The 10,718-nt window shown below is 34.5% G+C and overlaps 1 long non-coding RNA gene across 1 annotated transcript; it reads right to left on the bottom strand.

Moving 5' to 3' along the window:
- Window positions 1–535: 535 nt before the first annotated feature.
- LOC110008195 (uncharacterized) lies at window positions 536–4,940 on the bottom strand. The gene is made up of 2 exons (XR_002282820.2): window positions 4,522–4,940; window positions 536–1,771 (listed from the first exon to the last, which is right to left on the bottom strand). It is a non-coding gene; the product is annotated as an uncharacterized LOC110008195 (long non-coding RNA).
- Window positions 4,941–10,718: the final 5,778 nt, after the last annotated feature.

The raw sequence follows: 10,718 nt of genomic DNA on the forward strand, positions 1-10,718 counted from the left end.
GTGGTCTAGCGTGACAACTTAATTAAGTTGTCCTCTATAAATACAATCTGCACGCTTTTTTTTTATTCAAAAATTTTAAAATCACCTTAGAAATTTATGGCAAATCTTATTATTTTTTATATCTAAAAAATGAGAAATGATCCTATAGGACGTCCCCCACCTATGTGTGTAGGACCCCTAAAGATTATCATTAAAGTATGCACGGATCTCTAAAAAGTTATCTCATGGGTTTGAGACTTAACTTTTCTATAAATCTGTGCCAAATTTAATGATCATCTTTTAGGGTACTACACACATAAATGGAGAGGGTCCTATAGGATCATTTCTCATTTTTTAAGTATAAAAAAATAATAAGATATGCCATAAATTTCTCTTGAATGTAAGGTGATTTTAAAATTTTTGAATAAAAAAAAATCACGCTAATTGTGTTACACATCCTAATTAAGTAGTCACGCTAGACCACATCACCTTTCTACTCTTAATATCATTTCCTTTTTGTCCATCAAAATGTTAAAATTGCAAAAACTGATGCACATAACATCAAAGTATCATTTGTCTGATCTGTAATCCTGAATATGGATATCTTGACATTCAGCACTTTGATGTAAAGCACAGAGAGAGAGAGCATTGCAAATGCATCTAGCAAAATGATGCCTCCTTCACTGAAGGTTGGTCTGTCATCAAGACTCAAGAGCTTACCTAATGTGCATGACCACTAGATTCATCCATCCATGGACGGATGTGTTATAAACCACATTTGGTTTTCAGTCCCCTTTTCTGAAAGGAAAAAAAATGATCTTAAATCCAATGTCAACCACCTTCTACTCTCGTCCTCTGATGGCCATGACTCCTCTCTGGTGGTTGCCTCATCCCTCTTTTTTGCTTTCTCTCCATGCATGCCCTCTCCATCTTCATATCATCATAAAACTGGTCACCAATACTCATGCCCATGCCCTTACATCTCATGTCAGCCCCATAACTTCTCCAGCCATTATCAATCATCTGATGAGCACCCATATAGGAATGTTGCCAAACCATGACTGATCTCTCATAGTAAGGCCCAGGCACCTCATCCACAGGACCAGTATAATTGTCAGGCAACCATTTTTTGTCGAGAATATCAGAAACAGGGAATGGCTTCTGCGTTTCCAGTCGGTTTTCACGTACTTGGTTGGGTTTTGGGGCCATTAGTCTGATTGGATTCAGAGTTTGGGCTCTGGTGTTATGAGAGAAATTCTTTATCATGCTTTCGTTGAAGTAGAAATTCTCTCATGCTTTTGTTATCAGAGAAATTTGCCATACTGGGTTGGTTTCTGCAGGGCTGATTGGCTTTCGGAGCCATGGGCATGCTTGGGTTCAGAGCTTGGCATCTGGTGCTCTCATAGAAGTTTTCTCTCATGGTCTCACTCTCATAGAAATTCACTCTCGTGCTTTTGGTCTGAGTGAAATTTATTTTCCATGGTTGATTTTTGCAGAGCTGGTTGGTTTTTGGGGCCATTTTCTTGCTTGGGTTCGGTACAAGACCGTTGTTGCTCTGAGAGAAATTCTCCCTTATGCTTTTCCTCCATGAGAAATATTAAACACTCACTCTCATGTTTTTTGTGGCTGGCAGCCGTGGCAAAGGGGTTGAAGGTGGCTTGTTTTCTTGGAGCTTCTCATTCCTATCAAACCTGTGTTGCATGTCCCTTTCTCGTTTTGAATGGCATGTCCCTATTTGTTTTTCTTGTGTCACTACTGCCTGTTAAACCAGAGATGTTTGATGAAAGAAGAGCTGCACATTAAAATTAACAAAAGCGCACATATTGCATGTCAAACAATTTGAAATATATACTCTGTATGCAGAGGAAACGGAGTGAAAGAAAAGCCAGATTTCTTGTCAGATATGAGAATAAATAAAGGGGCATCAAATAGTCACATTCATTTGGGGGAGAAAGAGAGTCTGAGAGAGAGATGTTGACAGAGGGATTGCTACATCTCTCTCTAGTCGATATAATAAGATTAGGTCCCTATCGTCCCTATTGCTCAGTCTTGAGTACAATTGGTGATGTCTCTATTTCATCTGATTCTAGAGTCCTCAAATACCTTCTTCTCACATGTCTATGCATTCAATTTTCTTGGCCTTTCCTCTATTGTTAGGTACAGTACTCAGCTTGTTGCTGGTATTTATTTAGTACCTTCATGGCGGTGTTCAGGGAGTCAGCACTCAGACTTGGCACCCTTCCGAGGTGAGTTTTACTGCCTATTCCTCCTTCTTAAAAACTCTTAAAACGTCAACAATGTTGTTAAAAACTCACTAAAATATAACTTAGAAATATGATTATTTTTATGATGATTTGTGAACTTTTCTTATTCTATGCTCTCTTTTTTTTTACCTTTTTTAGTATTTTCTGAAATATATCAGAGAACAATCAATTTTTTCAACAATTCGTATTCTGTATACATTTTCCAATGTTTATAGACTTTCCATGATTTCTTTTACTTATTCTGTTGGGGCTCGTGCAAGACTTAGAGCCAATCTAATTCTGCTCAATTACTGGGCTCAGGCCAAGAGCCGAGTCTGAGGTCTGAGCTGAGTTACATAGCCTTGCTTCATAGTTCATACCACATGTTCTGTTGCTTAAAACTGAAACCTGAGTTCAATGATAGGAGAGGTTCATGTGTGCACAAAGACACATAGGTGTTTGTAATTCTCGCTGGATCCAAAAAGGTAAATAAGATAAAATATTGGGAACCGACTAGACTAAGCCGTTTCCCATGTGTATTTGGCTCCATGTTCGAAAGCCTCCCAAATCTGAGTAACTAGTCGCCAAGTTTTTGAACACTGCAATCATCAGACCCACATTTTCCAAAATAGGCTGTGTGTTTCTATGCATCATCACCTGCATGCAGGCATCTTTTACCAACATTTGTATTTCTCACAAGTTGTTTATTAATAACCACAAACATGTTCTGACATGTACTAGTTTTCCTCAACTCCCTACTCAAGTATGCTAGAGACGTTTAAAAGAAAATCTCTAGTTTCAAATTCCACAAATGCAATAATCTTTGGTCTCAGAAACTTTGGATTCATCTGCATAATGGATAATATTATTTATGCTAAAATTTGGGTGAACCCACCCCTCCTCTCCTTTGAAATTCTCATACTTTCGTTTGGTTTATCTATAGAGTATTTAAATGGTAGCTTTCACAAGATATTATTTCCTTCCTGTCATAAAACTTGGTGCTGTTTGTGAACTAGTTTTCAAGATTCACAGATTTCCTACAAAAACATGGTACTATTTATATGCCTTGGGATTAATTATAATCAAGTTTTGTTGTAGATATCTCAAAATTGGTTCAAGGCCCTAAATTTGCTTGTCCATGGAACTAGAGATTGTAGCTTTAATCTTACGCATACCAACTATAAATAGGCCTCCAGTTCATTAATTTCCATTAACAAAAATCATATCATTGTATCAATGTCCTGGCCCCGTTAATTCCACAACTACTACCACATTTCCTCATAACAAGTAAAGAGCCACTCATTCAATCAATCAATGTGTAGAAAAGTTCATAGATTATAAGTAATATTATTAGTGTAGTCACTGATACATTGTGCTAAGCATCCATAACTCGATTCCCATGATCGTAATTATAAAGAATATGACTGCTATTTTGAGACTCTTGATCAGCGTCTCGAGACTCAGCCCAGTCCATTCGGACTCGCCCTCTTGGCGAGCCAAGCTATCCTGAGTTACATGGCATATCTTGGGGCATAGGAAAAAAAAAAAATCCTAAAAGATATATAAAAATATGGGATCCATGTATAAAAGTTTTATATATAATTTGGATGTTATTAAGCATGTCCCAAATAATTGGGACAAGGCTCTAATGATGATGATGAATTTAGATGTCATTAGCAAACATGGAATTTTGTTTGCCCCTATGCCATTTTTCTTTTTTTTTTTAAACTTTTTTAGTCACCAACTATAAATCATTTTCTTTAAATCCATGTTTTATGTACTTCTTTAGGCTTATTTGGCTTTTCAGGGTTTTTTTTTATTATTTGACCTTCACAATTTTCATTTTAGTTTAATTTTTTTCTTTTTTTTCAAAATTTCTAGGGCTTTTGGCCCTGAGCATTACTCGGGCAAGTCGGACATGCCCATGCAACTCACCTCCGGCCAAGGCCGAGTACCTGGCCTCAGACCTGGCTCAATACGAGTCTCAAAACCTTGAGTGAAAATAATGAAAGTATTCTAGCCCGAAAAAACAAATCCATTCAACTATAATCAGTAAATGGGAATAGGAATTAGTACCCATACAAATTGCTTGGAGAGTCACTGTTAACAGTGGCCCATAACAGAACAACCGTTTTTAAACCCAAAGTTTCTAAAGAAGCCCATAAACAACTTTGAAGAATGCATAAATTTCAAGAACTCAACCAAACACCCCACTGTCAATAAATATGGGTTACCAGGAAGAACAAAGATAGAAATAAATGAAATAAGAGTGGATGCAATGCAAGAAAAGGGAGAATACCTGGAAATGGTATGGTGATCAAATTTCAAGTTGAGCTCATCACAGACAATGCCTCTTTCTTGGAGTACAACCTCCCGGGGCCTCGCAGAGCCAAAGGGGTTGGGCTTGGGCCTTTTAATGGGTTGTTCTCCATGTTTTTGTTGCTGGTGTTGCAGGCTCTTTTTCAACTTTATCAGCCCATGAAACCCTAGTTGAGAGTTTGATACTACTCCCCATCTCTCTCTGTGACTGTTCTCTCTCTCTGACCGTTCAAAATTCAAATCCCCGAGTGTGGAGCACGGGATGAGAAAATGCTTCGATTAGTTGAAGGACGAAGAGACCGTTATCGCACAATATGGAAATAACGAAAATGCCTCGATTATTTAAGGAATGACGGAATGGTCCCAAACATTTTGGCTCCCCTTTGAATCTTTACTGCCGTTTGTGTATATACCATTTTTGTGGCTGTAAAATTTAGTCTGTAACTAGTGATCCAAAATTCCTTAATCGGGAATCGGTAAGAGTTGATTAGTTCGGAGCCAAGAATCGGTCTGATTAAGATGAACTTACCCGATACTGTAGATGGACAAGGCATGTCTGTTAGGGAACGGTTGAAAATTTTTCGGCAACAACAATCGTTATAAATGAACCAGGCAAGCTTGTCTCAGAACTTGATGACATAGTTGAAAATTTTTCAGCAACAATAATTGGCAAATACAAACTAGTTTTAGATAGATAACAAAAAAAACAAAAGAAATCCGCAAAAGAAAACACAAATATGGGAAAACAAATAAGTTACAAGAAATCCGCAATAAGAAGGCACAACCGTGAGAATCGGAGTCCTACGACACACCACATAATAAGAGAAGACAAAAAGAAAGACAGAAGAGCCAAGTTCTCTCTACAGTAACTTCTATTTTATTTATTTAACCAAAATTATCTTTAATATGTTGCATATGCTTTCTTTTTCACTTAAAACTTGTTTTTTAAAACTCCCTACAAAAAAGAAGTCTACCGCTCCAACATTAATCTTAATAGGTATCTCCATATCATGTGAACCGTGTTCTTATCCAAAAAGGTAAAGAAAGAACTTACTTACAAATAAATAAATAAATAAATACCAACTCAACTAGCACTTATTAAAAGAAAATGAAACTGACTTGCTTCATCTTCTCAAAATAACTCAACAAAAATCGACTCGTCCAACAAATTACTCCAAATATTTATTCCAATTTAAACGTAATAAAGAAAAGGATAAGACAATGTCACAAAAAAAGGATACCCCAACAAACAAACAAAGTTTCCTAAAAAAAACTCAATACAAAAAGAAGAAGAAGAAAAGGGACCTACAAAAATAAAAGATTTATACTTCTAAAAATTCGCACTACCCTAAAAAATGTAGACTTTGTCGGTCTAACTTAAAATTCCTATTTTTAATAGTTAATTCTAATAAAAAAATAAAAATACTACTCACATCTTTAAAAATAAAATTAACAAAAATAAAATTAAAATTTTGTAGTTAGTAGATATTGATCTGCATCATTAATGATTGAGGGAAAATTATCATTATTTTTTATTTCTATTCAATTTCAAATCATGTAAGTTATAGTTGTAGTTTTAGGATTTATTTTTATAGATTTTTTTATTTTTTTAGAATTATAAGGATTTTATAGTTTTTATATTTATTTCATTAGTGCTATTCACAGGTACTGTTCACATGGGTAAAATTATAATTATAAATACTAAGTTTAAGTTATGATATATAGGTCATTTTAATCATTATATAGACATGTAATATAGTTGACTATTGAATTATAATAGATAAGAGGCGTGTGGGGCCTTGAGGCAGTCAATTCTACATGGTTTTTAGAATTGAAAAAAATAAAAGTTAGGTTTTGAAACCCTAGTTTGCGGTATGGAGAATAAACCCTAGTTTTTTTTTTAATTGTGTTGTGTTTGACTCATTTCTTACTAATTTTACTGTTACCTCAAATTTTCATGAATCAAATTGGTATCAAAATTCACTATCTACACAAAAAGTATTGTAGTATTGTACCTATTTATTGTACCATCAATTTGTTTTGTGCCCTAGGTCAACAACAAAATAGGGAAGTTGTAGTGGGAGTTTAGGGTTTGTTGATTTTGGCTCAAGTTTTGCCAAAACAACTTAGATCTTGCTTATTTAAGTAGTTTTTTGTTGATATTTTCCTAAAGTTTGTGATTTCGATGTACCCGTGGCAACAATAAGGGGTCGTAGAAAGGGGATTTTTGTGGATCCACTCGGTGATCCCATAGCTAAATAGAATTGGGGAATTTGAAAAACAAATACATTAGCTGACACAGCAGTTCGCGAGCCTCGATGATCAACAAGACAATGATCATGCAGCCTAAGAAGATCTTGAGTACAAGCCTTTTCATTTTCATGCTCCGTCTGTGGAGTCGAGTGTTAAGGATGGCGATAGAAGACCTAGACGTGGGGAACTTCATAGATTAGGATTCACCATTAGTCTTTGATATATACTTAGATTAACAACAAGATATTTTACGAGATCCGATATATGATAAGGATCACGATAATGTGAAATATTTTGAAAAATGATGAAGAATATAGAAAAAAAAACAGCAAGAGTATTGGTCTAGATCATGGCCTTTGAAAATCTCATTAATATTGAATAGGTAGAGTGTTCAATAGATTTAAAGTATTGGGATTAAAGTAGTGCAGTGACGACATGTAAAAGAAAGACCTATGTAATCTTATGCTGGGGAAATACAAATTTTTTTTATTTTTTTTAATAATAATCACCCCTTATAATTTTGGCAACAAGATCACTCATAGGTGGTCTTATTACAAACAATAAAAATTCCAAAAATAAATAGCACATCAATAAAATAAATCTCAACTACTTGATGTCATTCATCCAACTTAATATTGTACTTGAGAATATAAAATAAAAGAATAAACAATTAGAAAAAAATATGCCGGAGATTACTTCAACTGGGCTTTTTACACTCCACATCGAGTCGCTACGTTCAATGGCGTGGGATCAGTGGTCCAGCTTCACTCTCGAACCGAAAAAGCTAATTTCGACCAAACTAGGTAACCATTCTTAAATCTCTATAAAACCCTAACTCCAAAATAATAAAGCTCAAACCCTAATTTCCCAACCTTTAGATTAGGTCTTGAGATAGGGAGAGTCTCTATGTTGGGGCGTACACCCTAGGGTCCTTTTAGGAGAGAGAGAGAGTAGAGAAAGAAAATAAGAGAGTAGAGAGAGGGGCGTGCCCCCTAGAGAGTAGAGAGAGGGGCATGCCCCCTATGGTCCTTTAATAAGAGAAAGAGAGTAGAAAAAGAAAACCAGAGAGTAAAGTGAAATAAGAGAGTAGAGAGAGGGGCGTGGCCCCTGGGGAAGAGAGAGAGAGAGAGTTTATGGGAGAGAGAGAGGTGTGTTGAGATGAGGGATAACACCCCTATTTATAGTGAAATTTAAGTCTAGTGTTTCCCATAGTTTGCTTTTTTCTTGAGATTGAATATGGATCGTTGATCAATGTGACTTGTGGGGTGAGAGATCTGAATCATCCATTCCATAGATGAGCCATCAATATTATGAAATGTGCATGAACCATTATCCCCCTTTCCTTAAACCATTTTCCCATCAATATATTTAAATAAATTAAATCCATTAAAGATATAGTGCATACCATAAATTACATATTCTATCTCATATTTTCCATAAGAATATTTCAATAATATAAAGTCAAGATATTCCTTCAATAATCAAGATAAGATATTGGCAATATTTCTTAATCAATATTTGACCACATGCTACAAGATGTAGTTACCATTTTTAACAAACTTGAAGACAAAGCAATAAGATAAGGTATCCAAGGGTGGGGCGTGCCACCCATATATGGCATGTGAGGCCCCACCTAATACCCACATGGTGGGCCCATTTGCACTATGGGCCCTCATGTATTATATATATATATATATATATATATATATATATATATATATATATTAATAAATATTTTAAAATTTAAATAAAATGAATTTTAAAACATTATAACTTTGTAAATTAATAATTCCGTTTTTATAAGTCCAAAAATAAGACATAAAATATCAAATGACTTACAAAAATTCAAATAATAAATCTAAAATAATTTAATAATAAAATCAATACAATTAAATTAATATGATAGGAAGTGGATCCATATGGTTTAGGAATTCAATCAACGATCACAGGGTACTCCACCTTCAACTGTGGACTACAGACCACACTTGCTTTATCAAACCGATCCAGTGTTTTCCATGACCCACAGTCCAAGCAGGGGCTCATTAGCAGGTCATCAAAGTCTGGTTGATTCGCCAAGGAGTCGCAATCTCAGTCTTTGGGTTATAGGTCCTCCCCTAGAAAACAAGTCAAGGTCACCACAACCTGATGCGACCACAGCTCTATGGCGCATAGGGGTATCTCTCGCACATGCATATGCTTCACCCAAAAGGTGGATATCTAGCTTTCTCGAACAATCTATCTATATGCATGCCGTGTGATGGAACAAGGATGAGGTTTTGGCCCCCGTCTCTGTAGGCCTACTATTACACACAAGGGTCACACAGTCTGTCGACTCACTTATCTAGGTATAAGCTCTGACCTCGTCAAGGGTTAACCCAAAAACCCTTCTCGGTTTATTTTTATACCCAGGTACATTGGGCTTTCCAACCGATTGGCCTAGATCGTTAAACACAGTCCATTATCTGCAAATATCATTTGCTTAATATGGTCTTCGAAGAACCACACTCCCACTGAGTTTATGTTCGTGTTTTTCCTTACACACTCATAAGGCTTTTAAAGGCCATATAAAGCCAACAACATGGTTGACCCATAATATGTAAATCGTTGCCTTAGATTTTGAGAGTAATGAAATAAATGTTGAAAAAGCATTTAAAGACAAAAAAATAGAGTTTGGAGTATCTTACACAATTTTCAAATGAAGTTAAAGGATATCCATATTTGGTAAAGTTATATTGATTCCTCAATATATATCATGATCTATTTCTTGCATAATTTCTTTCACATTGAATAATATTTGAGCCGAAAAAAAAAAACAAGGTTGAAGAATGTGTTTTTAATATTGAATTCATCTTAGCACAATTTAAAACTTGAGGACGGGTTTTCAACAACAAAAGAAGAATGATAGAGGGAAATTATATTAATTTTTTATTTTTATTTAACTTCAAATGATGTATATTATAATTTTAAGGATGTGGTTTCTATAAGGCTGCAACCTTAAATAATTCAATTAAGGCGCACCTCCAAATTTTATCATAACATGAATTTTTTACGTAAAAAGATATTAGGATTATCTAAAAATCTATTTTCATATATAATTATAAAATTTTAAACTCTAAAAATAGTTAAAATCAAGTAGATCTATAAACATATGAAAATCTTGAAAATGGACGGTCTAGATAATGTGTTGCAAGATGCATTATTTTTGTTTATTTTTTCATATTCATACATCTTGATATCAAGATGATTAGTTAGAGGATTTTTCAACATTAAAACAACTTTTTCCGATGGATTTTTGAGGTGCATTTGTAATTCAACATTTTAAGATTGCAATCTTATATAAACTTTTTCCTAATTTTAATTTTAGAGTTTATTTTTAGGGATTTTTAATTTTTTTTAAAATTTTACAGTTTTTATAGTTTTTTGTTTATTTCATAAGTACTATTCACAAATAATGTTCACAAGGATAAAACTATCATTACAAAAATTAAGTTCAATTATATTATATACAAAAATTAAGTTCAATTATAATATGAGAACTGATCCTATGAGACCCTCCCATACCCATGTGAATAAGACCCAAAATGATCACCATCAAATTTAGTATAGATCTTTAGAAAAGTCCAATTCTCTACTTATATGATAATTTTTTTAGAAATCTATGTCAAATTTAATGATGATCTTTTAAATCTTATGGAAGGTCTCTTCATTTTTTAAATAAATCCCCCCTAATTTTTTAAAAATTGAAAGAGATAAAAACCTACGCTTTTAAAACCTAGCTTGCGGTTAGCTTTTTATTTCTTCCCTCGAATTACCGTGAATCAGGTTTCCATTTCCCTCTTCATCCGACGGGAGAGATTCTTCACCTCGGGATAGAGATAGAGATAGAGAGAGAAACCTCGAAATTCATTTGCCTCGTTTTTCACC

Source organism: Amborella trichopoda, chromosome 2, assembly GCF_054954075.1.
Source record: "Amborella trichopoda isolate Santa Cruz 75 chromosome 2, AtrichopodaSantaCruz75HAP2 v2.0, whole genome shotgun sequence".
Taxonomy (NCBI): domain Eukaryota; kingdom Viridiplantae; phylum Streptophyta; class Magnoliopsida; order Amborellales; family Amborellaceae; genus Amborella; species Amborella trichopoda.